Raw genomic sequence first — 27,631 nt, forward strand, 5'->3', positions numbered from 1 at the left:
GTGTTTTTTCTGCTCACTGCTGTATGCCCAATATTTAACTGCTGAATAAATGAATGAATGAGTGGATGGATGGATGAATAAAACTTTGTAACAGAGATCTGTATGGCTGTTAGGGAAGGGCAGAGGCAACAACCATATTTGTGGGAATTAAGGAGAGCTTCATATGAGAAGCAACCTTTGCAATGGATGCATAGGGATTGCCGGGTAGAAATTATAGACACAATAACGTACAAAAGAACATGGCATGTTCACAGATCAAGAAATACTGGAAGACAGCGGAAAGCCTCAGGTGGGCAGGGTAACCTAATGGAAATGGTAAGACAGAGTGAGGTTCAAATCCGGGAGTTAATTCTCACTATCTGTGTGACTTCAATCAAGCTCTTAAAACTCTCATACCTTTCATGTTATCTTAAAAACAAACTGTAAAAATTAAAGATGAGATAATATAGAATACTGAAAATTGCATTGCTTAGGATAGGAGCTCTTTTACTTTCTTCCTCTCCCCCCACCCTTTTTTTTTTACCCCTCCTCTTCCTCTTAGTAATTCTTGATTTAGCACAAGTATCTTGGCCTGCTGTAGTCATTAGGTAAGACTAAGGGCCTCTTTCAGATCTAAATCTAGAAACCTCTCCACAGGATGTTCTCTGTGGGCAACCAGCTCTTATCTATGTATCTCCCTTATCCTACAGCACACATCATACTAATGCCAAATAAAATGTTTTGATGCCAACCCAGATTAAAATAAGAAGGGCCAATGGAACAAGAAGAAATTAATTTGCCATGTGGTTTCTAAATTTTTCTGCTCATTTGCTGTCTGAAACCGAAGAGTTTGTCCCCTCTTTAATTCTCAGTAGGGAGATCTTATGATTTATTGTCCAAAGGGCACACTCTGAGAGTGAAGGAAAGTGCTATTACTTCTACCAGGACAATAGGTGTTACTCAGAACTATCTTAAGTAAATTGGGGTGTGTGGTCACCCTGCCTCTCCAACTTTATCTCCTATCCATCTCCCTTATTTCCTATGCCCTACAGACTCTGCGGCCTTCTAACACACCACATTTATTCTTACAGTAGAGCCTTTGCATTAGTTTTTTCTCTCCTTAGAATTCTCATCTGCCAAGATTTTTCATGGCTGACTTCTCACCAGTCAAGTCACTGGTCAAATGTCACCTTTCTGGTTCTTCTATTTAAACTATGAATACTAGCCTCTCCTCCAACAACTGTCTCAGTACTTTGTTTTATAGTTTTCCTAGCCTGAAAACTATCTGACCTTAGCTAATGTATTCATTAATTTATATGATTATTTATTGACAGTCTTCTTTCACTATATAATGTCAGCTCAGGGGTGCCTGGGTGGCTCAGGCGGTTAAGTGTCTGACTGCAGCTCAGGTCGTGATCTCGGGGTTCATGAGTTCGAGCCCCATATCGGGCTCTGTGCTGACAGCTCAGAGCCTGGAGCCTGCTTCAGATTCTGTGTCTCCCTCTCTCTCTGCCCCTCCCCCACTCAGGCTCTGTCTCTGTCTCTCAAAAATGTTAAAAAATTAAAAAAAAATCTTGATGCCAAATATAGTCAACCATTGGTGTTAATAGAATTAACATTTCAAACTTTGACTATTCTATTATGGGCCCATCAAACGAACCAATTTATAACTTTCTTGGAACATGAACAGGAGACATTCTTGGTGTGCGGCTGGTGTGTAGGAACAAATCACTCAGCTAAGGTGTGATTCTTCCAAGCATCTACATCTCAGTGCAGTCCTGTTGATATTCATTCCTCCACAGTAGGATCTCTCTTAAGGGATTAAAAAACAAGACAAAAACTAAAAAGCTCTGTTTCTTTGTGGAAACTGTCTCCTTAAAAACCCACCTGCTCTCCTGGGGAAGGGAGTGAAGAAAGAGAAAGTGAGGAAGGCAATCACTTCACTGTGTTTCATGAGGAAAACTGTATGAACTATATGTAAGAGAGACACCCACTTCAGAGATATGCCCAGATTCTGAGGCGTAGCCCTTCATTGTGCCTGGTATTTGAGACTGAGCAGAAAACAGTCCTCCTCAAACATTTCCCAAAAAATGAATAGTTATGGGAATTCTCAAAGGTCCACCTAAATGTCGCTCTATTGATATAACCTTACCTTTGACAAAGAGTAACAGCAAAAAGAAACAAAAGTTTAAAGATGGTTTAGGGCCCCCTGGGTTGCTCAGTCAGTTAGGCAGCCTCTGACTTGGGCTCAGGTCATGACCTAACGGTTCTTGAGTTGGAGCTCTGTGTTGACCGCTCAGAGCTTGGAGCCTGCTTCAGATTCTGTATCTCCTCTCTCTGTCCCTCCCCAGCTCCTGCTCTGTCTCTCAAAAATAAATAAACATTTAAAAAATTAAAATATATTTTTAAAATATGCAGATATCAATTGTTTGCAAAGATGTAAAGAAATATGAACTCTTTCTAATATATTACTGGTGGGAATATTAACTGGTATATTTCTTTGGAGGACAATTTGGCAACATCTAATACAGCAGAAGGTGTATAAAGAACACAATCTAGCAATTCTATTTCAACACTATGCCCTAGAGAAACTCACACAAATATCCAAGGGAATATGTGAGAAAGATGTACGCTGTAAGTTTGTCATAGCAAACACTAAAAAAAGGTCATGGCAACCTAAATGATCATCAAATAGGGAATGGATAAGGAATTGGAGGCATAGTCACACGATGAGGTACTGTATGGTAGTTAAATGATATCATATGAATAAAAATTGTGATCTAAATTTTATTGAGAAGACACGTAGGAGAATGATACATACAGTATGATGTCATCTACTTAAATACCAAAGAGCAAAGATGATACTATAGAGACATGTATTTAGTAAAAAGAATAAGCATGTTTGTGGAGAAAATGCATGCTAAGTTCAAAAGAATGTTCCTGAGGAAAAAGAGAGGTGAGTGTAACCAAGAAGAGAAGTGAAGGGAATTTCAAAATATAAGAACGTATTAATATTTGTGAATTCTAGCCAGTAGGGCAGTGGATACTTATTATATTATTATCTGAATTTTAATGTGTGTTTGAAATGTTTCACAATAAAAAAATAGTATGTTTTCTTTTAAAGCATTTGGAATTCATATTTCTGTCTAATTCTGATGTTTTCCTAATGACTTTACATCACTGAAGTTTAATCAATCAAACAGCTTGGGTGCCATTTACAATTTTGGACAATTATGTTTTCCTCCAATTTTTATCATAAAGAGTAATCAATGTTCATTTCAAAGGAAACGTGGCAGAAACTCTGAAAACTGTGCCATCCTCTAAGAATTTTACTCATTTCAAGCAGGTCCATTTTCAGTTTAGGAAACAAGTACTTCTCTGAGCAATGCTGTAAGGAACACTGGGAGGCGTGTATCCAGTGGAACAGCCACTGCTCTAACTACATCAAGGTAGCTTTGTGCCCGTAATGCCTTGCTCACTTGCCTGGTTCCACTAGACTCTTGGAACCCTTTGAAGAGGGAGACCCCATCTCACTCATCGATGCCTAGGCCACATGGGCATCCGGTAAGTGTTTTGAAAAGTGATTAAATACAATTTCAATTTTCATCTTGAATAAGGATATTGAAACACTGTTGTTTAACCACATTTGCAAGGCATCTTGAGAGGTTCTGAGAGACGCAGAGTTGGCATAAGAGTGACTCCTTGAGTCACCTGGTTTCTTGCCATTGTACTGAAATGCATAAAATGAGGGTGTAATGGCTTGTAGCCGCCGTTGTTCTTGCTCTAGAATCTTATGCATGAGGATTGGCATCATTTCTTAAAGGCCTCTCTGAACACCCTCATGAGATGTGTAATAAGGTCCACTTAATAATAAATATGCATTTCTGTGCCAAAACGCAACAACATCTTTGGCCAGTTATGGTTTTGTTCAGCTTATAGGATCTGAAAGCATATTTTAGGTCAGGAGGCCCAAAGAAGACACAGAGGAGGCTGCCAAACCATATAAGAAAAATTCTATTTAACAACCAGAAGAAAACAGAAAAATCAGAAGAAAATCTTCATTTTCCTTTTTTGAAACTTCTTTTCTAATTTGTTTTTAAAAATAATACTGTGGTAGGGACACCTGGGTGGCTCAGTCAGTTAAGCATCTGACTTTGGCTCATGTATGATCCCATGGTTCACGGTCATAGCCCCGTGTTGGGCTCTGTGCTGACAGCTCAGAGCCTGGAGCTGCTTCAGATTCTGTCTCCCTCTCTCTCTGCCCCTCCCCCATTCGCACGTGTGTGTGTGTGTGTGTGTGTGTGTGTGTGTGTGTGCGCGCGTGCGCGCATGTGCGTGCTCTCTCTCTCTCTCAAAAATAAATATTTAAAAAATTTTTTTAAATGTTACTGTATTAGAAACCTAACTGAAATCCTCTCTGAACAAGGAAGAAGACTAGATAAAAGAAAACAGAGAAGAGCTTGACTGGAGAAACACTTGATATAATTAAAGGAATTGGTTTTAAAAAGGAATATTTAGAAGAGGGTAAAGTTTATCTATATCAACATCACAACCATGTAAAAAGAAATAGGCATATAAAAAAGAGGCTGGAAAGAACTATGCCAAATATCAACTTTGAATATCAGGGTGATGATTTTAACGTCTCTACTACTATCATACTCTCTGGTTTTGCTGTGTGAGGTGCCTCAATTAGTTTCGCCATGAAATAGTTCCTTTCTCCTTCATCCTATCTTCCTGGTTATTCCTTGTCCAACATACTGGACATATCAGTCATTATTATGGCTCATATCTTCTTTTAGCTGCAGTGGCCTTATCCATCCTACATATATAGAAAAGTATAGTTCAGCCATTTTTAGGCACAAATGGTCTAAAAATCCAAACAACGGTGGGTCACTGACCAAAAGTGGCAAAACACAGACCAGCTGATGAAGTTGGATGGTGGGAAGGGCTTGCAAAGACAGAGAGAAGTAATCAGACTTGTTCTTTCAGAAATTTGGAAGGGAAGTGAGATGGTATCCATCCTTCATCAATAGTGAGTCCAGAACTAACCTGCAGAGAGAGAAATTGAGAAGCTATGTACATAGGAACATCTTGGATCCCAGAGATCAAGAAAAGGAAGGAGGCAGTGACAAATCCCTAGTTAAGCTGGTTTCTGATGCCTTGGTAGGTCTAGTTCTGATGTTTCTTCTTAAAATAAGTCTTTTTTGTATAATACTATTCGAGGAAGATAAAATTCCTTTACGGCAATTCAGTGAGGACAGACTCTGCGTTCTAAATCTAGGGCCTAATTTATGCCAAAACAGACAGAATACCTATTTATACAATCTCAGTGTCCTGTCTAAATGCCATCATTAGGGAAAAAAAATTTATTCTTTGATTTCTAAAGAATGTGTAATTGTTAAAGAGCCTATATTAGCATTAGCTTTGTTTCTTATTTGAAATAAAATCATTTATGATCATCTGAAAGATAAAATTCGGTTTGTGGGCTGCTAGAATGAAATCTTTAAGTGGGAGAATTCATTCAATTCTTGAAAAGGGTCTGTGAATACATATGAATGTTAGCCTTGGAAACTGACTAGTGTATCTTTCACATATCATTGTATTACTTTTCAAATGTGCGTCAATGCTATTGCTATTAATAACATAAATCTTAAAGGTGAATTTTGAACTTTGTTGAATTCATAGTAGCTATTCGTCCCAATGTGTTCTTTCAAATCAACTAATAATGAAATTACAATTACTAACCTTGGGAGCTTGAAAACGTTGGCATTACAGGAAAGTCCTAGAAATATAGTAGTGGTAAAAAAGACAGGGAACAGCTGATTACAAACTGTAGACTGGAGGAAGCCCAATAGGCTTGAATTAAACCTCAATTTAGCTCCAAAAGCAATTCCACAGGCTGGGCGTGTGGCAGACCCTGCTTGCTGGTTGTTTGGGGGAGTCACATGTTTTATTCTGACCAGTGTACCTATTTCGAAGAATATAAAGGGAGTGCCATTTTCTTGATTAACTTTTGGGCTGCATTCTTTTTTTTTAAATTTTTTAAATGTTTATTCATTTTTGAGAGGACAAGAGTGCGAGCAAGGGAGGGGCAGAGAGAGAGAGGGAGACACAGAATCCCAAGCAGGCTCCAGGTTCTCAGCTGTCAACACAGAGCCCGACCTGGGGCTTGAACTCATGAACCACGAGATCATGACCTGAGCTGAAGTTGGATGCTTAACCATCTGAGCTACCCAGGCGCCCCTAGGCTGCATTCTTAAAAGTCACAAAAAAGAATAAATATTTGGCATTGGTATTCCATCTGAAGAATTGTACAGTTATCTACCCAGTTGCTCACAGACAAAGTAGCTCTCTCCCTTTTCCTCCCTCTCCTTACAAATATAGTCATATTCCTATATAATCTACTTCCTAAACATCCCCCAGTTTCTGCAGGTCTCTGAGGCTGCACTGCGCCACCTGAGACCAAGCCAATATCACCTCTCACCTGGACAAATACAACTGCCTCCAAACTGTCTCCCTGACTCCTTCTCCAGAAGGATCATTTGAAAATTCAAGTCTGATCAAGTCATTTCCTTTTTAAAATCTTCAGGGGCGCCTGGGTGGCTCAGTTGGTTAAGCATCCGGCTTCAGCTCAGGTCATGATCTCACGGTTCGTGGGTTGGAGTCCCGCATCCAGCTCTGTGCTGACAGCTCAGAGCCTGGAGCCTGCTTGGGATTCTGTGTCTTCCTCTCTCTCTGACCCTCCCCTGCTCGTGCTGTCTCTCTCTGTCTCTCAAAAATAAATAAAAAACAATAAAAAATTAAAAAATCTTCAATAGATTCTTACTTCTCTTAGGAAGCAATCAAAAGAATAAAAAATTTAAAAATTGTAAAAATCTCTTAACATTCTTTATAAGATTCGTCACAACCTGGAACCTTTTGTTTGCTACTAATTTTGCAGCCTCATTTAATGCAGCTCCAGTTTCTTACCATGTTCACTCCCAAATCTAGCTCTTTGCACATGCTATTACCTGTATGGGGATCACTCCTTCTATACCTTTCTCAGCCTGGCTAGTTTCCACCCCTACTTAAGATCTCAGCATAAATCTCACTCTGACTCAGTCCAGGATTCCTTGGACTAAACCTCTTTGTTAAGCCTACCCATCGGAGCATAATCTCCTTTTATTTTCCCAGACTAATCAGTTTTTAATCACCCATTTGTCATGCCTTTCCATACCAAAAGCTCCATGAGAGAGTCTATCTTTTTTGCTTCTCAATTTTTCAGTACAGGGCTTGGCACGTAATTAGTGCTCAAAGTCTGTTAAACTGGATTAATCAGTTAATGTTTGTTGAGCTGGATTAACTGTCATATTCTCACAGAAGAAACTTGTGAGCCCCAAACAGACACCCTAAGAAATCCATTGAAAACAAATTTCCTCTTTCACATCCAAACTTTCTAGAACAAAATCTGTCCTTCTTGTCGTGACTTGTATCCCATTCTACTTGCATGCTTTATTCTGAATCTCAGCTATGAACCAGGCTTTATGGTCCAGAGGACCCAGAAACTTATCTTCTAAAGTTTACTAAAAAGTACTGACCATTGTCATGTTAATAACATCTTTCAACATAGTATCTTTTATGTAATCAAATATACCCACCCTTTTACAGTTTTTTGATTGCTTATTTTCTACTACATCTAGGTTACAAATACATCTGCTAGAGTCTCTTCTAAGCCTTTATAAAAAATGAAGTCTTTAGTATATCTGGAAATTTACATGCAGTGAGACAGATATTTCTATCTGGGTAGATATTTCTAAGTAGATAACCAGTTGTGCTGGTGCTATTTATTGAATAAACACCCGTCCCACTAAATCAAACAAACTGCACTCTTCCCACTAAATTAAAGAGGCATCCTTGCTGGTAATTCTTAAAATCCCAAAGAAAATGAGGTATCTTTGATTCTATATTTTCTTCCTCTGGTCTATTTGTCTATGGATATGCCTATGCCATATTAATTTGATTACTGTGTTTGCATGTTCTAACATTTGGTAATGCAAGGCTACTCTATTCACATGATATTCAATTTTGAGAAAGCTCAGGTACACTTTAAACCAAGTTAAAAAACTTATATGATGCCTACAATAAAGAATTCTGTGGCATTATAATTATATTACAAATATATGATGTATATACATTATCTATATATGATGTGTTCATATTGTCTTTTCATTTGTTATCATATTTCCTGTAAGATTTTATAATTATGCTCCAAAGGCACTTTGCCTTTATTATAACTTTTACTCTTAAATATTTTATCATTGTGGTTGGTTGCTTTTGTATATAGAATATTTTTTCCATTTTTCATTTCTGAATTTTTTTTGATAGACCAAAAGAAAAAAGCCATTTGTTTTTGTAATTTATCTCACATCTAAACTCCTTATCAAACATTTATTATTTTTTATCTTTACTATTTTCTCTATCTACAGTCAGCAAAAATTAATAATTAAATCTCTTTTACAATATTGAATAAACAGCTTATTTCATTTTCTTATCATATTCCTTTTGCACAAATAAAGAACAATAGAAGTATTTAATTCTTTCTGAGACCAGGAAGGTATAAATATATGTAGACAAATCTCTAGCTATTCCTAAGAAAGTGACTCACTGCTAGATTTTTGCTGTATAACATTTATATGACTTTAAAATTTTGATAAGAAAATGTATGAGATTTTCAGTAATTCCACACATAATGAAACTAATGCCCATCAAGAGAAAGTGATTTAATTCTGATTTGCCAAGTAAACTATAAGGTATAAAAACAAAAGTATAAGTACAATATCTTAAAGATAATCTGTAAGCTCTGCTCCAAAAAAAATAAAGAGAAGAAATAAAGCATAAGAGATACTTGATATCAGAATTCTGATTATGGTCTTGAGAGCTTTGAATTTAAAATATTTATCATAATACTAATGATGAGAATAACAATAGTTTTGTATTGACTACTGCAAGGAGAGAGTGGGGAGCAATTATGAAAAGATCTCTAAAGTCAGACTGTCTGCTGTTGCCACTTACTGGTTATGTGGCCATGGATTTGTCACTATTTCTTAGTCTATATTTCCTCATGTCCCTAATGAAACAATAAAAATTCTTAGCACGAGCTGTGAACATTAGATGACTACATGAATGCAATTAAGTCTTGTGTAGTGTTATTGATCGATTTAAAAACATCACGCCTACTACCTCTAAAGTCCATCAAATGATAACTATGTGGCAATATTTATAATTTAATCACCAGGATAATGCTGTCATATAGGTATCATTATCTAAATTTCATAGATAAAATCATTCATATAACTCAGAATACTTTGTGACATAGCTTGCTTACAAAATTCGTATTTCTTTTCATAACATCACATTAAGCTTACTTGATCAAGATTTTATAACCCTTTCAAACATGATGTCAGACATGAATTTGAAGACATGTTCCTGCCAGTATCATATACCTTGGTTCCTGCTCCACCTGTCAATACTAACATCCCTGCTCCCCTTTGCCAATGTCTAGCTAATTCCTAGTCTTGGCACCCTTGAAATCAGCCTATCTCCAACCCTCCCCATATGGAAGTTTGGGTTCTGTGTGCCCCAGAAGTGCCCCATAGTTCTCTATGCTCTTCTCATGATTGCTCCCATCAGACCATCAAGTACTGGTCTCTGCTGCTGGAATGTGGGCTCCGAGAGGGCACGGAAAATGTCTTGTATCCTCAGAGTACATAGTAAGTGTTCAGTAAACACCTGTTGAATAAATGAAAACCATATTTAACTTAATGGAATTGTAGAAGCACTTAAGCTTGTTTAAAGACCCACATGTATGTATCCCATGGAAGGAACCAAGGGTTTGGGCAGAACACTCGGCACACAGGTTCTTACAGGTTTCTCTATCTAGAAACTGTCCTAGTGAATTATTATGCATCAGACCATGGTTCTCTTGGAAATGCAGTGCCGTCAAAAGCTCTGTTGTTGCCCTTATTATTGGGTACCTCATAAATGATGGATAAAGTGGGAGCTGCTACCACCTGGCAACAAGGCCCGGTCTCCTCTTCTCCAAGAGAAATGCAGCAGCCCTGCCCTTCTCGCGGCCCAGCAACTGTAGACACATCTTAGTAGCAATCCCAGGAGGCTGAGTTGGAAATCTAGTCCTCACTGGATTTCCCTGGATTCTATTATTTCAAACACCTCAAAATAGGTCTTTCTGTCACATTTTCTTAGAGCATCATGTGTTTTTCTTCCAGTGTACTTACTCTTATTCGCAATGTTAAGCTATTTTGTGATTATTTACTTAATATATGTTTCTCTAATTAAACTCTGATCTCTATGACGGCAGGAATTACAGATATTATAGTTCTCCCTGCATGTCTAGTAGTAGGCAAGTGACAGATATCCAATAGGTATGTGTTCAAAGAATGAATGCATTGATGAGACAGAGAGCTAGTACCTCATATAGAAGCCACGTAATGATTATAAATGCGACAGGTAAGCCGTCAGAAAGCACAGTTCTGTCCTGGATCTTAGAGTTTTCACTCACAACCCTCATGACCTTAGGCAAGTTACTCAATCCCTGTATCAAATTTCTTCATGTAAAGTAGAGAAAATACCATCTCATTCGATTGCTGTGAACATGAATGAGTAATATGCAAGTAGAGCAAAGAACCCTGCAGAGCCCTTCGTGTGGAGGGACAGGATGTGCCAGGCACGTTCACAAGCATTGCACACCTCAAAACACATCTCCTTCTCTTCTCCCTTCCCTGCCGGACTTACTGTGACATCATAGACATGATGTGAACATCATAAAGCGTAAACTTGTATTATACCCTATGAAACTGAGACCCATATTTATTTTCACATGAAGAAATGAAAACTCAGAAAAGTTTAATTGATTTTTCCAGGACTTTGCATTGATGATGACTACAGCACAGCCATGACACCTAAAACACATCTAACACCTCCTACTTTTATGAGCTTTCCATTATGTGGTTCCACTTGGGTCCTACTAACACAGCTTTTCCAACTGGGGTCTTAGAAGGCAAAGCGATGGTGATAAGTGTAATTTAACATGAGTTCCCTGGGCAAACATTGGAAACATAAGGTCCAGCAAAGCTAAACAGATATGAGGTCTCTACAAGAGGAACCCGCAGACTTACATCAATATGCACGTGCACTAAGAATATCTAAGAGTGGGAAGCAGAAAGCATAAACTCCCTCAAGAAATGTTTCCACAGAACTCTTTGTACGGAAATAACTATCAGTGTCTTGGAAATATTTCTTTAAAGAAACAAAGATGCCTGGGTGGCTCAGTCGGTTAAGTGTCTGATTCTTGATTTCTACTCAGCTCATGATCTCACAGTTTGTGAGTTCAGGCCCTGAGTTAGACTCTACACTGACAGTGTGGAGCCTGCTTGGGATTCTCTCTCTCTGCCTCCCCCTCCTCAAAATAAATAAGTAATTTAAAAAAGTAGGAGGGGTATCTGGGTGGCTCAGTCAGTTAAGCTTCCAACTTTGGCTCAGATCATGATCTCTCAGTTTGTGGGTTTGAGACCTGTGCTGGGCCCTGTGCTGACAGCTCCGAGCCTAAGGCCTGCATCGGAGCCTATGTCTTCCTCTCTCTCTGCCCCTCCCCAGCTCATGGTTGGTCTTGCTTTGTCTCTCAAAAATAAACAGATGTTAAAAAATTTAAAGAAAAGAATAAGAAGAGCATCTTAAGAAAGACAGAAAAAAGAAAGAATGAAAGAGAGAAGGAAAGAAAGAAAGAAAGAAAGAAAGAAAGAAAGAAAGAAAGAAAGAAAGAAAGAAAGTTTAAAATGTCTTTCCTACCAAATTTAAACCACTTCCCTTTCAACTCCACCACTTCATCTACAAAGAGGGAACTTTCAACTGGCCTTTCTTTTAATACTGTCTCATAAGTACTGATTTGTTATAAAGCTATTTGCTCTGAAATATTTTGCTTAAAAATATAAAATGATCTATGACAGTACGTTGAACTGACTGTATACACATCATGTATGCACAAATAGGCATTGCTCCCTCACCCCCCCTTGAGAGTGTTCTCTGCTCTCAGTCAATGTGCACTAGTGTACACATCTACAAAAACTCAACAAATGAAAGCTCTGATAGGTTACTCCTGATTTAAACATGCTCTACAACATTAATTGTGTGTACCGCCAAGTCTTCTTTTTCTATCATTTATTGGGTGTTATTTGGTGGGTATTTTTCATGGACAATAGAGGGACTAAGTGATAGTACTAGACTGTCCAAAAAATGAAGTTACAGTGTCATTGGGATGTGTCATAGGCACTCTAAGTACCTCAGAGGAAAAGGTGAAAGAAAGAGAAGATAGAGGGCAGAAGACAATTAAACATTGGCAGATGCTCTCTGACATTATTTATGAAGCACACCATAAGTCATTGGTGTGGGAAGTGCTGTTCATCAATTGAATGTTGGTCATTGGAAGCTCTGGGACCTTTAGCAGGAGGCACATCTTAAATACACAGAAGAGCTTTCCCAAACGGATGCAGAACACAGGTCTAAGCTAGGATGTTGACTGAGTTAGTATACTTTTTCTAGGACCATACTCACCATGCTTCATGGGATATGTGGGTAATTAGCTATTATCAAATACTAGCAAATTACAACAAACACCCTTAGAGCAGAACACTTATAGTAGAAGACTAGGAGAAACAGTGAGATGCAGACTGAGGACAATGGCAAGAAGGAAGGTGGAGGTTTGTAGAGGGAGGAGGAATTATTTACACTATGCTAAGCTCTTTCAGGTGGTATGTGTGTATTCATTTGTGCATATGCATATCTGTACATATACACATATATGGTCTTCGACATCCCTGTGATGTAAATATATTAATCCCATTTCACAAGTGAGAAAATTAGCCCCCCAAATTAACTAAGATCAAAAGGCCTGACCATTTCTATAAATGATCCAAGACTCCTACTGTACAACAGACCCTCAGAATGTATATGCAAATTTTACAGATTCCAAAAGGGAGAAAAATCTAACCACAGATTGGAAATATACTGAATTTACCTAGTAAATGAAGCAGGAAACATGGGAAGAATTGAGAAAAAGCTGAGATGAAAAATGGCTCTTAGAACTAAAGACTGGGGAGATCAGGCTGAGGTCATGATCTCACAGGGGTAAAAGAGACCACTTCTCCACGCTGAGCTTGGAGCCTGCTTTGGATTCTCTCTCCCTCTCTCTCTGGCCCTCCCTGGCTTGCATGCACATGAGCTCACTCTCTCCCTCAAAATAAAAAAATAAACATTTAAAAAAAAGAACTAAAGACAATAACACCATTTTGGATGTGTGTGTGTGTGTGTGTGTGTGTGCGCGCGTGTGCGTGCATGTGTGTCTGTGTGCACACCCACACAGGCAGAGACAGGCTGGAAACAAGCTTTCCACTCAGTAGGTAAGAAGGATTGGGAGATACACTTTTCTTATCATAAAAGCCCGAGGAGAAAAGAATAAAAGAACAGACACATAAGAGTCCTCCCACAGATACACGCTGAAAGTTAAGTCAGGAAATTAGTTGGAATTATAAAGGAGGTGAGGAGAGAGTATAAGAAATCCTTTTTTTGGAAGGTATTAAAGGATGACGTATCATAGTATGATATTTAAACCAAAAGGCAGGGCTCTTGAGGTATTTTTGTTGGAAGTCCAGTGACTCACTGGAGGGTTGGGTGGGAGACAATGGCATCATTATTTAGCTGTAGTAGTCCGTCCCTCCCCCCAACCCATGAAAAATCTGATCCAAGACAACCAATGAATGCCCGAAACTGCAGATAGTACGTAATCCTATATATATTATGATTAAACACCTATGATAAAGTTTAATTTATCAGTTAAGCATAGTAAGAGATTAACAACAATAAGTAATAATAGAATAGTTCTAACAATATACTGTCATAAAAGTTATGTGAATGTGGCGTTCCTCTCTCGAAATACCTAACTGTCCTGTACTCACACTTCTTGTGATGATAGGGGATAATACAATGCCTACGTGATGAGATGAAGCAGGTTGAGTGATGCAGGCATATTTGACTTAGCCTGAGGGTACTGCTGACCTTCTGGTGAGTGGTCAAGAGGATCAAAAGGTTCCGGACCTGGGTTTACTGGGGCTAACTGAAACTAAGGAAAGTGAAACTACAGATAAGGGGAGATGGCTGGGCCTTGAAAAATAACTATGGAAGTGCCTGGGTGGTTCAGTCGGTTGAGCGCTGGCTTCAGCTCAGGTCATGATCTCACAGTTCGTGGGTTTGAACCCCGCATTGGGCTCTGTGCTGACAGCTAGCTCAGAGCCTGGAGCTTGCTTCGGATTCTGTATCTCTCTCTCTCTGACCCTCCCCCTGCTCGCACTGTCTCTCTGTGTCTCTCAAAAATAAATAAAAAACATTAAAAAATTAAAAAATGATAATTATGGGATATATTCAATAAGGAAAGAAACTTAAAAATGTGCTATTAGCTCCATATTTTGTTGTGGCCAATTATATGCTGGTAATACATGGCAGGAGGATCATAGTAAAGAAAAGGTATAATGGAAAGGAGATGCACTGAAAGGAAGAATAAGAAAAATGGGAAGGTTGAGGTCTCAAATGTAGGCATTTCTTCTAGAAATTCTCTTTTCTATACATCCATGCCACCTTTCTATTTTACTGACTTAGTGAATTACATTTCTCTGTCTTCCTCATGAGGCATAAATTCTTTGAAGGCTGGGCCTGAATCTTATTTAATGTTGATTCCACAGCGACTACACAGTGTTGGGCACATTTACCCCATGGAAACTTGTTTTACGAGGTAGGCTAAGCACTGTTCAGTGTTCACTGTTTTTAATAGCTCACTTCCTCACTCAGACGTTCTACTACAAACGTTGGTCTGACTACAACTCAGAGACGAACATGTTTCAAAATATTGATTTCTGATGGAAGGAATGATAGTGACAATAAAAACTGTCATTTATTGCATTTCTTTTTTTAATGTTTATTTTTATTTTTGAGAGAGAAAGAGAGAGCACACACGTGAGCAGCGGATGGGCAGAGAGAGAGGGGGACAGAGGATCTGAAGTGGGCTCTGTGCTGACAGCAGAGAGCCCAATGAGGGGTTCGAACTCACAAGCCATGAGATCATGAGCTGAACCCAGTGTTGGATGCTTATTAACCACCTGAGCCACCCAGGTGTCTCGCATTTTCAGTAATGGAGCATTATATTATATTGTTACATATGTAGTCTTTCATTTTCTGTTCAAGAATCCTGTGATTACTACTTTAAGTGGAAACTGAGGTGGAGAGCTTGAATCACTTATTCAAGGTCATTGAACTAATAAGCTAATGGAACTGGGGGGTTTATTCCTAGGTGTATATAGCTTGAAAATTCTTTATTGACATTTCCTATCATAATTTCTTTTGAGCCAGGCAAAACCTTGGTGAGGGCTGAGGAATTTTCCTATTCACAAAATAAAGAGGAGTAAAGATTAAATGGATGCTTTTATTCTCCATTAACTCATAATACCATCTGCCAAAGAATTCCAACAAATACAAGTTGTTAATTGAAAGTCTGACTCGCACAGCACTATTTGATACATTAAAATAAACTATATTAATAAGCATGTCAACCTCACTGATAATGCTTAATGAGCCTCCAAATGAGACATTTCACTCATAATTTAAGATTGGGTTTCAGGGCAGCTGGGTGCCTCAGTCAGTTGAGCATCCGACTTCGGTTCAGGTCATGATTTCATGGTTCATGGGTTCAAGCCTCACTTTAGGCTCTGCACTGAACCTGTGGGGACTGCTTGGGATTTTCTCTCTCTCTCTCTCTCTCTCTCTCTCTCTCTCTCTCTCTCTCGCTCTCTCTCTCCCTCCCCATGCCCCTCCCCTGTTGGCACTCCCTCCCTCTCAAAATAAATAAATAACTTAAAAAAAAAGATTGAGTCTCAAGAAATCAGAAATAAACACACTAATCACAAATTAATAAAACTAATGCAAAATATCAAATACCAGAGACTTCAATAAAATATGAAACAACAGAAATATTAGGGTCTAGTTGTTTGAGTTAAAAAAAATCCACCAGTCTCCAAAGCACATTTAACATGTTAATGATTTGCAAAAATCTATTTACATTCAGCTCCTCAAAAGTTCATAGTCTTTCAGAGCCCAAGAGATAATAAACAAAATCCAAACAAAGGAGATAAAAAATATTTAAGGTGACAGTTTTCTATTTTCAGAAAAGTCCCTATATGAGCAAGAATAAAGAAAAGAAGAACTCATTCTATAGATTTATAATAGTAGCAAGTAAATTTAACTATGTTAACACTTTGCCTGTTATGAGTGATATTTCATAAAATGAGAGCCCCACATTCTATAAAATGTTCAGCAATTATTTTATCAGATATATTAAGCCTGAAGGCCACTTGGTGAAAGAGAGTCCTCCAAGTCTGAATTGTAATTTAGAACAAAGGGAAATAGATTGTTCACCTGAAAATAATTCAAAAAATGGTTATAAATGCAATGAATTGTCTTAAAATAAACAGTTGGTGGTTACACAGCAGTTCGTCTGTTTTGTAAGTAGAGTGAAGTAAGGTGATGGAGAAATCCAGAGAATGCATAGAAATCATGACAAATTGCCCAACTTGCATGCTTTAAGTTAGCTGATAAGGGTATAGAACATCTCTTTAATGTATTCATAGGCACCTTATTATTAACGTGTCAAACCTCTGTGAGGATTCTTGAGTAATTTGCTATTCCATTTCTGTTTCATTCACTAAGTAGTTTCTAACGCACCCCCAGGATCCCCATTTGTGAAGTTCTCAATGAACCAGGCTGGGAGCAACTCAAATTATTTTGACTCACTTAAGAGAGCACACATTACCATTAGAAACAAACTGTAAATGAGAAATGCACTGTTGTGGTCCCTTCACAATGTGAACATATTAAAATAATTCCATAGCTTAAGGGACCCATGGTCTAAATAAGTAGTACACATAACTACCATAGTCTGAGCTTAAATTCCCTCTTTGACTTATTAACATCTATTCTTGTAAACAGGTAAAAATAATTTATATTTTTACTTCTTAAGAGATAAAAAAAGTGTGGATTAAAATGAACTCTTAAAGGTATTAGATAGTGCTTTTATATCTTTAGTGAAAATAAATTATAAAATAATATTCAGTCCAGCTTTTCTTTTTAGTAACATAAAAATATTGAAAGCAATGTTAATTGTACAATTGTTTTAGTCAAAATAATTTAATTTCTTGACCTAATTAATAAGGTGCACATACAACCAATTCTTGAAACAAATGTTTAACTTATGTCTATTATAAAGTGCTATAAAAGACATTGTACAAATATTGTGGAAATATGAAAAAGTCATTAAAATCTCCATCCTTGTGGACTGTGCTTTCATATCATAGACATCTCTTTAAAATGAAAATGTGGGGTGCCTGGGTTGCTCAGTTGGTTAAGTGGCCAACTTCAGCTCAGGTCATGATCTCATGGTTCATGAGTTCGAGCCCCACGTGGGGCTCTGGGCTGACAGCTCGAAGCCTGGAATCTGCCTCAGATTCTGTGACTTCCTCTCTCTCTGCCTTCCTCTGCTCACACTCTGTCTCTCAAAAATAAATAAATGTTAAAAAAATAAAAAAATAAAATGAAAGTGTTTCTTGATAGCCTATATTTTTTATGTGTTGGAAGGATGGATTAAGTAATTTATATGGGTCCCTTCGAGTTCCTACATTCTACTAATTAGGTGAATTAACCATTGGGAGAGTAAAAATATCAGTCATTTATTAACTTATTTGTGTACCATTGGATACCTTAGGAAAATTAGTACAGTTATATCTACTAAATGAAACTGAGACGGACATTGTCAATTTCAACCTTAGACTACACTGAATATGATCTAAGATCTTCCAATATTTCTAAATAGTTACTAACCTAAGGAGCACATATATCACTCAATACAAAGAAAAAGATCTTTAGAATGACATTAAAAGGCATTGCTCTCGTGAGGTAGGATAACATTTGTTTGATACTGACATTACACTGTCATTTTATGAAACTCCCCAAGGGGGTCATCTGCAATGTTTGGAATCCATCCTATAGGCAACCCCAACAGAAAACCTATAGCTTGCCCAGGACAACATTTCTAATCATGTTATCCTGCTGCAGAATGAGATTTACAGTTTAACAAATCGAAGCAGGGCACTTAGCAGCTGCAAGTCTCTGTGTAGGCTACCTGGAGTTCGGAATAGCCTGGGCCTGACTATTTCCAGAGTGGGATAGTAAGACCAGGTGACATCTGACCCAAGAGGATTTGTTAGGGACAGATTCTATCCAAGACAGAGCTCATCCCAATTCAGCAAAGGGTTACCATGAGGCAAGGGGTTAAGTTAAATTGTCAATTGGTGAACGTGTCGAGAAACTCACGCCCCTCCCCCATGCTTCCTCAAAAACTCCCAGAGTATTTAACTTATCTTTCCAACGAGAGAGAAACACAGACTGCCTTTCTCAAACCTTCCCTAATGCCTCAGCTTTCTTCAGGTAAGAATTCTTGGCAGTTCCCCAAAGGTGCACCTGCGGTGGCCGTGGTTATCTTTCTAGGCCCTGGGGGATTATTTTTCAAAACGGAACAGGAGGACGAAGGTTATCTTTAAATGGCCAAGAGCTGTATTGTCTGGGCATTCGGGCGAGAAAACGAGGGAGCACTAAAAAAATCAAGTGAGAAGAAAAGATAATATAAAAAGGAGGAAAGAGAAGAAGGCCCAGGTAGGCAGGTATCATTGCCTGTTTTGCAGTCCTAGTGCTGCAAGAAGGAAAAGCAGGCTGTGCAAGGGCTTGCCAAGCCCTAAAGGCTTTGCAGGCGGCACTGCCGTCCTCTCTAGCGCCCACTTCAGGTTGAGCCGCTCAAGCACTATTCCTGCCTTCTTCCCTCTCCCCCACCCCGCCCCCCCTTCTCTGCAGGTGGCTGCATCTGGAGGATTTCCAAGAAGGCTGGGGACAGTTAGGCTTCTTGGATTTGGGTTCTGCCTTCTAGGATCCAGGGGAGAGCTGGCAGAACCCACTGGGTGTTTACACTGCAGTCGCCTCCCTCGGAGAGGACCCAGGCCCTGCAGCTGCAGCAGCTTTGGAAGATGTTAAGAAAGGCAGGGTGAGCATGGCCCCTGCAGTGTCTCTGAAGCCTGGAGTCCCTGAAGGATTAGAGCGCAGAGGAGGTGGAGATGGGTCTGGGCAGTTCTCAAACAGGAGATTTCAGTGATTTGTCAGTTCTCTCAAAAAAAAAAAAAAATCCAAGGATTCCAAAGGAATTAACTGAGATGCACAGGCAGCCAGGAAGGGCAGTTAAACAGTGAGTAAGGTGGGTAGATGGGAGGTGAGGGGCAATAGAAAAGAGATAGAAAGAGACCTTGCAAGAAAAGAGAAATGAGAATAGTGTGCAAAGGAACCCTTGGGACTCTCTGGAAAGACGTGCTGGGGACCAGACAATTAAGACTTTAGCAATGTCACCGAAGATGCTAAAAGTGTAGAGAGAAGCGAACCCTTCCAGTCAACATTACTCTGTAGTTGTTTACTTCATAGACTAGAAGTTAATTGACTTTCCCCTAGCTCCAAGGTTCTGAGCCTCCACGGCCTCATTTGTAAAACAAGAGGTTTGAACTAGATATTTTAGGTCTCTATCTGATATGGGTCTATAACTGCCAGCCTATGAGCCTGGGTGTCTGATACTAAACACCTCTAAGATTTCGTACCAGATTCCTCCATTCTTGCTGCACTGCCCACTTACCAATGCAGTGTAAAATCTGCAGGATTCATGAAGCAGATTCCGACTCCTAGAGAGGATGAGGACTATGGCCCAATTGATCCTTCTGTCCTGGGGTCGGGAAGGGAGGAACGGTGATTTATACTTTGGGTTTCCAAGGAGAGAATATTCTTGAATTTTTTATTTCAAATTGTATCCATTTAAAGAAATTGTAAATTTCTTTGAGGGGCTCAACATTGTTGGATTGACTAAAGGGCCAATGAGCCCTATGATGATCTGCTTTATTTGAAGGAAAATGTATTTCATTAAGAAACTGAATCTGCTTCTTCCATGGAAATCCAGCTCACACTGGCCATGCTCTTCTCCTGTCTGCCTGCCTCATGCCATTCTGCCAACTGCTTCAGTGCAGCATTTTCTGGAGTTATTCAACACCCAGGCTTAATGAGAGTGCACCTATGGGTCAAGTATTCAATGATGCAGGACCAGCCCCCAACCCTCGGCCCCTCCCCCCCCAAACAGTTTAGATGGAGGTGGGGATCAAATATGTTTTCACAAGAGTTTCATTTTTAATTTGTCTCAGCCTGAAATTACTTTAAATTAAAAAAAAATTAATATGTAGAAATACAACTCCTCTGCTCTTCTTGTCTTCAAGTGGGATGTGACACACAGATAGTATCCACTTGTGTTTTCTACACCCACTAGCATTTCCATTTCATTTTAGTCTCCAAAATATGGGCAGGAGCACAACTCTAGAAAAATGGATTCCCACTCTCGCATCTCACAGGGCACCGATCCATCGTGCAGAGCTGAGCACTCGCACAGAAACCCACCATTTCCTCCGTCCCTCCACCGCCATTCACCAGTGCCCCCGGGTTTCCACAGCGGGGGTGACCTTGCAAAGACCCCGCTTTAGTTTCGGGGCACGAAATCACCCATTTTAACTCAAAACACAAAACGACCTTTTCTCCTTTAAAGAAACACTACCGAATGTAACACATCTGGGCTTGCATGTCTCAACCCCACATTCCAGAATGGGAATACGGGGTGCAGGGGCAGGTAACTAGTTTGGGTCTGACAGCTTCCATTCAGAGGCTCCGAGTCTCAGACTCAGCTCAAAACAGACAGGCTGACTATGTGGTTGAACATCTCCCCGTTTTTGCCCATTCACCGTCATGACGAAGAATCAAACCAGAAAAATTATCTGCTCATCTCTAAATACTAAGAAATGTGCTGCTTTTGCGCCTCGCTCCCTGGTTCTAAACACTAACATCCCGCTTGGAAGCCAACCCTGATTTCCACACCACCTCATCTACTCAGTTTCACTTAGCAAACACCTTCACGGCTCTTCCCCCGGTGAGAAAAATGGTGCACCAACCCCACGGATGGCAGGTTGGTACTTGACTGCAGCCGCTCAATAGTTTTATCAGCAACCGGAAAACTTCACAATCGGTCAAACAGCTACTTAAATCGGTGTGAGGAAATCCGCTTATTTATAGACCTACACTAAAAAAGCACCTCTGTGTCACCTACCTTAAATCTAGCCTCAGGCTACCCCCCAAACACACCGCATATAAACACTCCCTCTTCCCCCACCCCCATTATGCCCAAAGATCCCCCATTGACTATCAGCACGTTCAGATGGCCAGCCTTAACCAAAGCGACTGTCACCAGGCATTTAGACGCTCTATGCAAAGTATGTGACAATAGCCAAAGCATCTCTCAGACAATTGGCTGTCCTACAACATGCAGAAAAGCAACGAAGATTGCATTTTCCACTTACAGTTATAGCGCTGCGCACGGTCACTTAATGAAAATAATAAAACTCAACAGTTCTTTATATATATGTATAATTCAGATAAACGGTTAAGCCGTCTCTGTGTGTGGTCCTCTCGCGCTCTTTCTCTCTCCGGAGCTCTAGGCTGCTTAAATCCCGCTTGGATCGCGCCTCGCAAGCCCAGCCGCCGCCGCAACAAGCTCGGATAAGTCTCTGCTGCAGATTGGGAATCCCATAGAAAACCTAGGGTCCCTGGAGCTGGATGCGCAGGCGCGCGAGCCGCCGCCTCTCGAGGCACCCCCCTCCCCTCTTCTCTCCTCCCCCTTCCTCCAGCTCCGCAGCCCCAGCTTGGAGAGCTCGGGAGCCGGTGACCAAAAGCAGCCTGGCGTTGGCGCATGCTCTGTTGGAGGGGCTGAGAGTTCCCGCCGGTGGATTCCTTGTCTCCAGATTTTAGCAGAAACTCAAAAGGAAAGTAAATAGGCAGAGGGAGCCTGGCTACCCTGGCAGCCTCCACCTGGACCCGCGGTAGGGAGAGCAAGTTGGGCTCACCTCGCCCCGCTGTTATGGAGTCTGGTGGTGAAGGCGAAGGCCAGAGATGGGACACTTGGAGCCTGCTTTACCCAAGGCTCCCAGCCCTTAGAGTGGCCCCGACCGACCCTTTGTCAGGCTGTAAGGCGCCGGAGGAAACGGCAGAAATCCTTTCCTCCAAAGGAAGTATGTCTCTCGCTAGCTGTGAGCACACACACCTGGCTCGCTGTGGAAGTTACGGTGGGCACTTTCCGTGGGCCATTGCATCCTAGGGTCTTATGCTGGGAGTACTGGGAGCTGGGCCTTCTAGTACCCCAGTGCCAAGCACAGTCCTATCCAGTCCTAGTCCTATCCTGCTAGAGAAATGTGTGTTGAAAGGAGCTGGTTCCAAGACTTCTGGCCCTGTGTGACCTTGGGCAAATCATGCTAAACATCAACAAACATTTGACAAGTGCCTTCAGTATGCGGTTAATAAATATTTATTGAATATGCTTGGGGAGGAGAGGGTGGATGGAAGGGAACAAACCGTCCTTGGAATCCAGGATCGAGGATTTGGACTAAGCGATGTTATAGTGCCCCCTTTTTGTGTCCATTAAGGATGCATTTGCTAGCCTTCCCCCACGCCCCACTGTCCTGCCAAAGCCTAGAAGACTTGGCAAAGAGTGGTGTCCAGTAAATGTTAGGTCGCTTCCCTACCAGGAAAGCAAGAATTCCCAGATGTTCCCAACCTGATCAGTTTCAAGTGTGTGTGTTTGCACATTAATTCATTCGTTCATTCAACAATTCTGCATTAACCAACTACTTAGTATTAGCCACTGCTTTGGGTATAAATGAAGAGAACAACAACGAAAAAACCCATCCTGAGGTTTACATTCTGGAGGGAATTCTATTTTCAAGGTTGGGGGGAGTTCTGGGGGCACAGTGGAGATCTAAGTTTCTCCTTAAGTAGAGACCTTTACGATTTCACACACCTTACCACGTTCAGGAAAACCGCAGTGTTACTTAATCTTTTGGTTCTGAGGATACCAAGAGAATCTCCCGTGGCAAAAGAGCTAGATAAATCTCCCTTGCCAAGAGGGAGCTGCTCCTGCCTGCCAAGTCGGGGAGTCCAGCTGGGACGAACTTGAGGCTACTTAAAGGAAGACCCGGAGAAGCTCCGCCCCACCAGTCTCTGGCACTGGAAAAGGCTGGTGCCAGGTGAAGACCCCCCACCCCGTGGTGACGCCTGAGCCTCAGCCTGACGCTCAAAGCCCACCTGGCCGCCCCAGAGCCCAGGAACGCGCTTTTCTGGGCCGGACGCCTCCGGCAGGTTGCGCCGAAGGGAGAGCGCTCACGGGACTCCCGGGACCCCGCTCGAAGACGTCCCTTCCCGACGGGGCTCTTCCGCGGGGTGCTGGCGACCGCGGAAACCCGGAGCGCGGAGTCGCGCGGAGCAGGGCGCGCGCCCGGGCGCGCTGCGGCAACGGAGCACATCGTGAGTCTGGCGAGCGCCAGCCCCGCGCTCCCGGGCCGCAGTGCGCACTGCGCAGCGGGACTGGCCGAGGGGTTCCGTTGGTGGCTTGGGAGGGGTCGGGGACCAAAGTCAGTTCTGGATGGGTGGTTCTGGTTGGCCGGGGAGACAACCACCTCAAAGCTTTCTGAGTAATTTCTCATTTTTTGTCGATTTCCCCTATCAAAGCGTTTTGCGCCGGGCTCTCTTGTTTCCCTCTCGAGAACAGGCTCCGCGCTGCAATCGGCATCAGCCAAAGGAAGGGGTCAGGATGCCATTTCTCCGCGTGGAAGAGACATGCCTATTTATTGCGCCCTGGCGATCTCTTCGCGGCCTTGTTCGGTTTTGGATAAGCTACTTTCAACTTGTGTTTGGGAGGAAACGAACCACTGATACTCTAAACCGTGTTCTGTTGTAGGGAGATTTGACTTGGATGCACGCGCTTTTGCGAAGCAGCTTTTGTCCCATTGGGCAGACAGAATTTTTAAAAAGTTTTATATGAACCCAAGCGGCTTTTGGCGTCCTAAGGCGATATCTTAATTTTTAATCTCCAGCTATTTTGCAGCTTTATTTTCTTATGCTCTCATGTTTTGTTGTTGTTAAAAACAATTAATGTTTGAGATGCCTTTTGGTCGGGTTATGTGTGCAGCATGAAATCACCACAGGGGAAGCAAATTCTAAAAGATACCAAAGGAATATGATCGTTTAAATTACAGAAATCAATTCCTCTTTTTAGGATGGTGGAATGAACTTGAAAAGAAGAATATGACACTCAAAAATAGGGAACTCGCTCTTTCTTTCTTTCTTTCGGCATTTGCAGATGTTTCTGGTGACCACAGAGGGGCGGAGGTGCCCGCCCCGCGCTCAGGCTAGAGGGACAGGAATACTGCACCCTGCAGGGTGGAGAAGGACACCAAGCCATAGCACTTGTCCCATTACTTAGAGTCACGTCCGCAACACTGGAAGGATAGCGGTGTCAGTTTTCATACTCTGTGGAGATTTTTGAGAGACAGCAGGAGGAAGGTGCTGTAAAGAGGAGTTTTGGGTTTTTTGGGGGGAATACCTAGTTGAATCCTCACTTGCCCAAAAATGGGGAGCCATTTTCCTTTCCTCTGCTACAAATTATATTGTTTTCCTAGGTAGTTTTACTTCCACTTTACTCTTTCCCAGACTCAAACAAAGAAAACAAAACCAAGAATGACTTTTTCCGTGTACACAACGTCATTTAATATTGCCATCCTCTTTCATGGGGACATAGACAAGTTGAACACTGAGAATGACAGCAGAAGCACAGAACGCCTGGAGGAAAATGGGTCTGAGCTTGTGATCCTCTGAGCTCGTGGTGATAATATTTGTTAGATATGCTGTGTATAAAGTTTATGAGCCAAGGAGGGTGGAACATAAGGCATGGGGCATTTAGGAAACTGGAAGGAAAATTAAGTGTTTGAAAGTCAACTTTAGAAAATGAAAAGAGAAGAACTGGAAAATGGATTTATACTCATTTAAACTCATGCAGAATACTGCAAATAATTTTCTTGTATAGGTAAAGTGTCTTTGTTTCAGAAAGCTGAAGATATTATTAATCCTTACAGAGGAGAGGCATTACATGAGATAATTATGTTGATCCTGTTTTATTTATCCTATTTTTAAAAAATATATAGGGATGGGGTGCCTGGGTGGCTCAGTAGGTTAAGTGTTGACTCTTGATTTTATCTCAGGTCATGATCTCAGAGTCCTGAGACCAGCTCCTGCATTGGCTCCTTGCTGGGTGTGGAACTGGTTTAAGATTCTTTCTCTCTCTTCCCCTTCCCTCCCCCCTCAAAAAAGAAAAAGAACTGGTCATAGCAGATGCAGGCGGTATGCAGCCTTAAGAATAGAAAGTGCTTTATCCATTCTATCTTCTACATTTGGGCCTAACATAAAGGCAGGGCTCTTAAATTGGAAAATTTCACCACTATTCTTGTGTATTTATGTGTGTTTTCACTACATAAAAGAAAGGATGATAGAATGACACTTAAATAGGATCTCTATTTTTTTTCTACAGTGGCTTTTTAGATAGTCCTGTAGGCGAGGCTGTACTCTTAGTTGTGTGAATCGCCACTGCAAATGCAATCAGGGATTCATATTCTGGAACTTCTGTACTTTGGAAATCGCCTGATCCTAAAGGGTCTTCAAAAACTCTTCTTGCATAAAGTAGATCTTACTAACCTGTTTCTACCTTCAATCTTTATTTTCCTTAACATAGTTCCTTTGAATCTTTAATGATACTCTTAAACTCAACAGAGAATTTTAGCATAAGATATAAAGGAAAATAAAAATATGAATTCGTCACTCCTTCTGAGACTACCAACCAAAACAAACCCCCATTCTTTACCAGAAGATTTCCACAGCTGAGTTTATATTTTCACCTCCTGCTTAAAGAGCAGATGAAATGGTAGACTCCCTCATTTTTTAGTGTTCTTACCAGATTCCTCCTTTAAAGTTCATCTGTCCATCATAAGGAAGTTGAGGTAGAGATCACTGATGATTCTCATTTGTCTACCAGAATGTAGGTTTAGTGCCTGTACTATAGTCTCTAAGAGAGTGGATTGTATTCATACTTTGAAAAGGAAAAATTGTCTGAAGAACTAGTGGTGGTGTTTAGCAGTGGCTACAGGTTGAATTCCTTTTGATCTCATTCATTTATGAGACATCTCAAGTAGCTACTGTGTGTTAGGCAGCGCACTGAGCACTTTAAATCCAATATTCCATTCACACTGACTTTATTTACAGACAGGCACTATTATAATCCATTTTACAGATGAGGAAGAAAGCGAGGCAGTACGTATTAGTAATATCTCCAGATGCCTTCTTCAGTTAGCCTCAGTTTCTCTTTCTTCACCCCATTCCAATTAATGTTATGATTCCATCCCTATAAATTACTTTTTTATTCACACACACGCACACACACATATATATACAAGTTAAATTTTGTGAATGCTGTGATCATCTTCTTTCTCTTCAGTAATCTCCCATTTTCTCCTGAGAAAACTTCAAACCCTAAGTCACATATTTAGAATCTTCCAGTGTGGCCGACAGCTACTCGCCTGTCCTCACTCCAGAGCATCTAATTTGTTGGAGGCTGGGGTGGGGGTGGGGAAGAGACCCAGGGAAAAGTCCACCTCTCCCAGCATTCCTGCATTTTCATCTACCAAATGAAGGAGAATAGGAACAGAGGTCCCCCTCAATTTTTTTTGTTCTTACTATATTTCTCTTTTAAGCTCATTTTACCATCCTGAAGGAGTGTTCCAGATTTTAAATCCAGACTTTTCTCTTGCTCTCTATTTTCTTATTTACAGCTGCCTGCAGGACATCTTCATGCAGATTTCTCACAGGTACCTCAAACTCCACATCTACAAAATAATGATCTCCTCAGCCCTCCGCCCCCACCAGTCTGCCTGTGCTCCCCAGCACTTTGAAGGTGCCTACTGTCAACCCCCTGCTCTAAATCAGAACCTTGCACATCACCATCACCTTCTATCTCTCTCATTCCCTGTCAAATCGGTACTTAAATCCCCCAAATTTCATTTTCTGAATGTCTTTCAAATTCACCCCTCTCTGCTGCTGTGTTAGTTCAGTCTTTCATCATCTCACTGCTGGGTTGTTTTTTTTTTTTTCCATTTTCATAATGATTGCAAAAACACATAAAATCACATCACTCCTTTGAAAAATGGTGAAAATAAAAATTCCTTACTTAGGACTCCATACAAGATCCCTTGTGTTTTGGCTCTTGCGTCCCTTGCAGCCCCATCTCCCGCCACCTGTCATTAGTGTTCTGTGCTCCATTGTATTGTGGAGCTGTGCCTTAACTTCTCTGTACTCTTTCCTATGTCCTTTCTGTCTTCTCGTGAAAGTCTTCTACTAAGATTTCTATTAATACTTCAAGTTCTGCTGAAATATTATTTCTTAAGAATATTTCTCTTCCTGGCCCTTAGCAGATAGTTTATAGGCTGCTGTAAGAGATGAACTGAAATAGTGTATAAGATAATACTTTACAAACTGTGAGACTCTATTTAAACATAAGCTGCTT

General features: G+C 40.7%; 1 protein-coding gene across 1 annotated transcript in view; it reads right to left on the reverse strand.

The window, feature by feature from the left end:
* Positions 1–21,822, reverse strand: part of VSNL1 (visinin like 1) — a 96,735-nt gene extending 74,913 nt beyond the window's left edge. Inside the window, exon 1 of the mRNA XM_029938265.1 lies at positions 21,552–21,822. The gene's annotated coding sequence lies outside the window, so the exon portion shown is untranslated. The remainder of the gene's footprint in view (positions 1–21,551) is intronic.
* Between the last annotated feature and the right edge of the window lie 5,809 nt (positions 21,823–27,631).

This window comes from Suricata suricatta, chromosome 4 (assembly GCF_006229205.1).
Source record: "Suricata suricatta isolate VVHF042 chromosome 4, meerkat_22Aug2017_6uvM2_HiC, whole genome shotgun sequence".
Lineage (NCBI taxonomy): Eukaryota > Metazoa > Chordata > Mammalia > Carnivora > Herpestidae > Suricata > Suricata suricatta.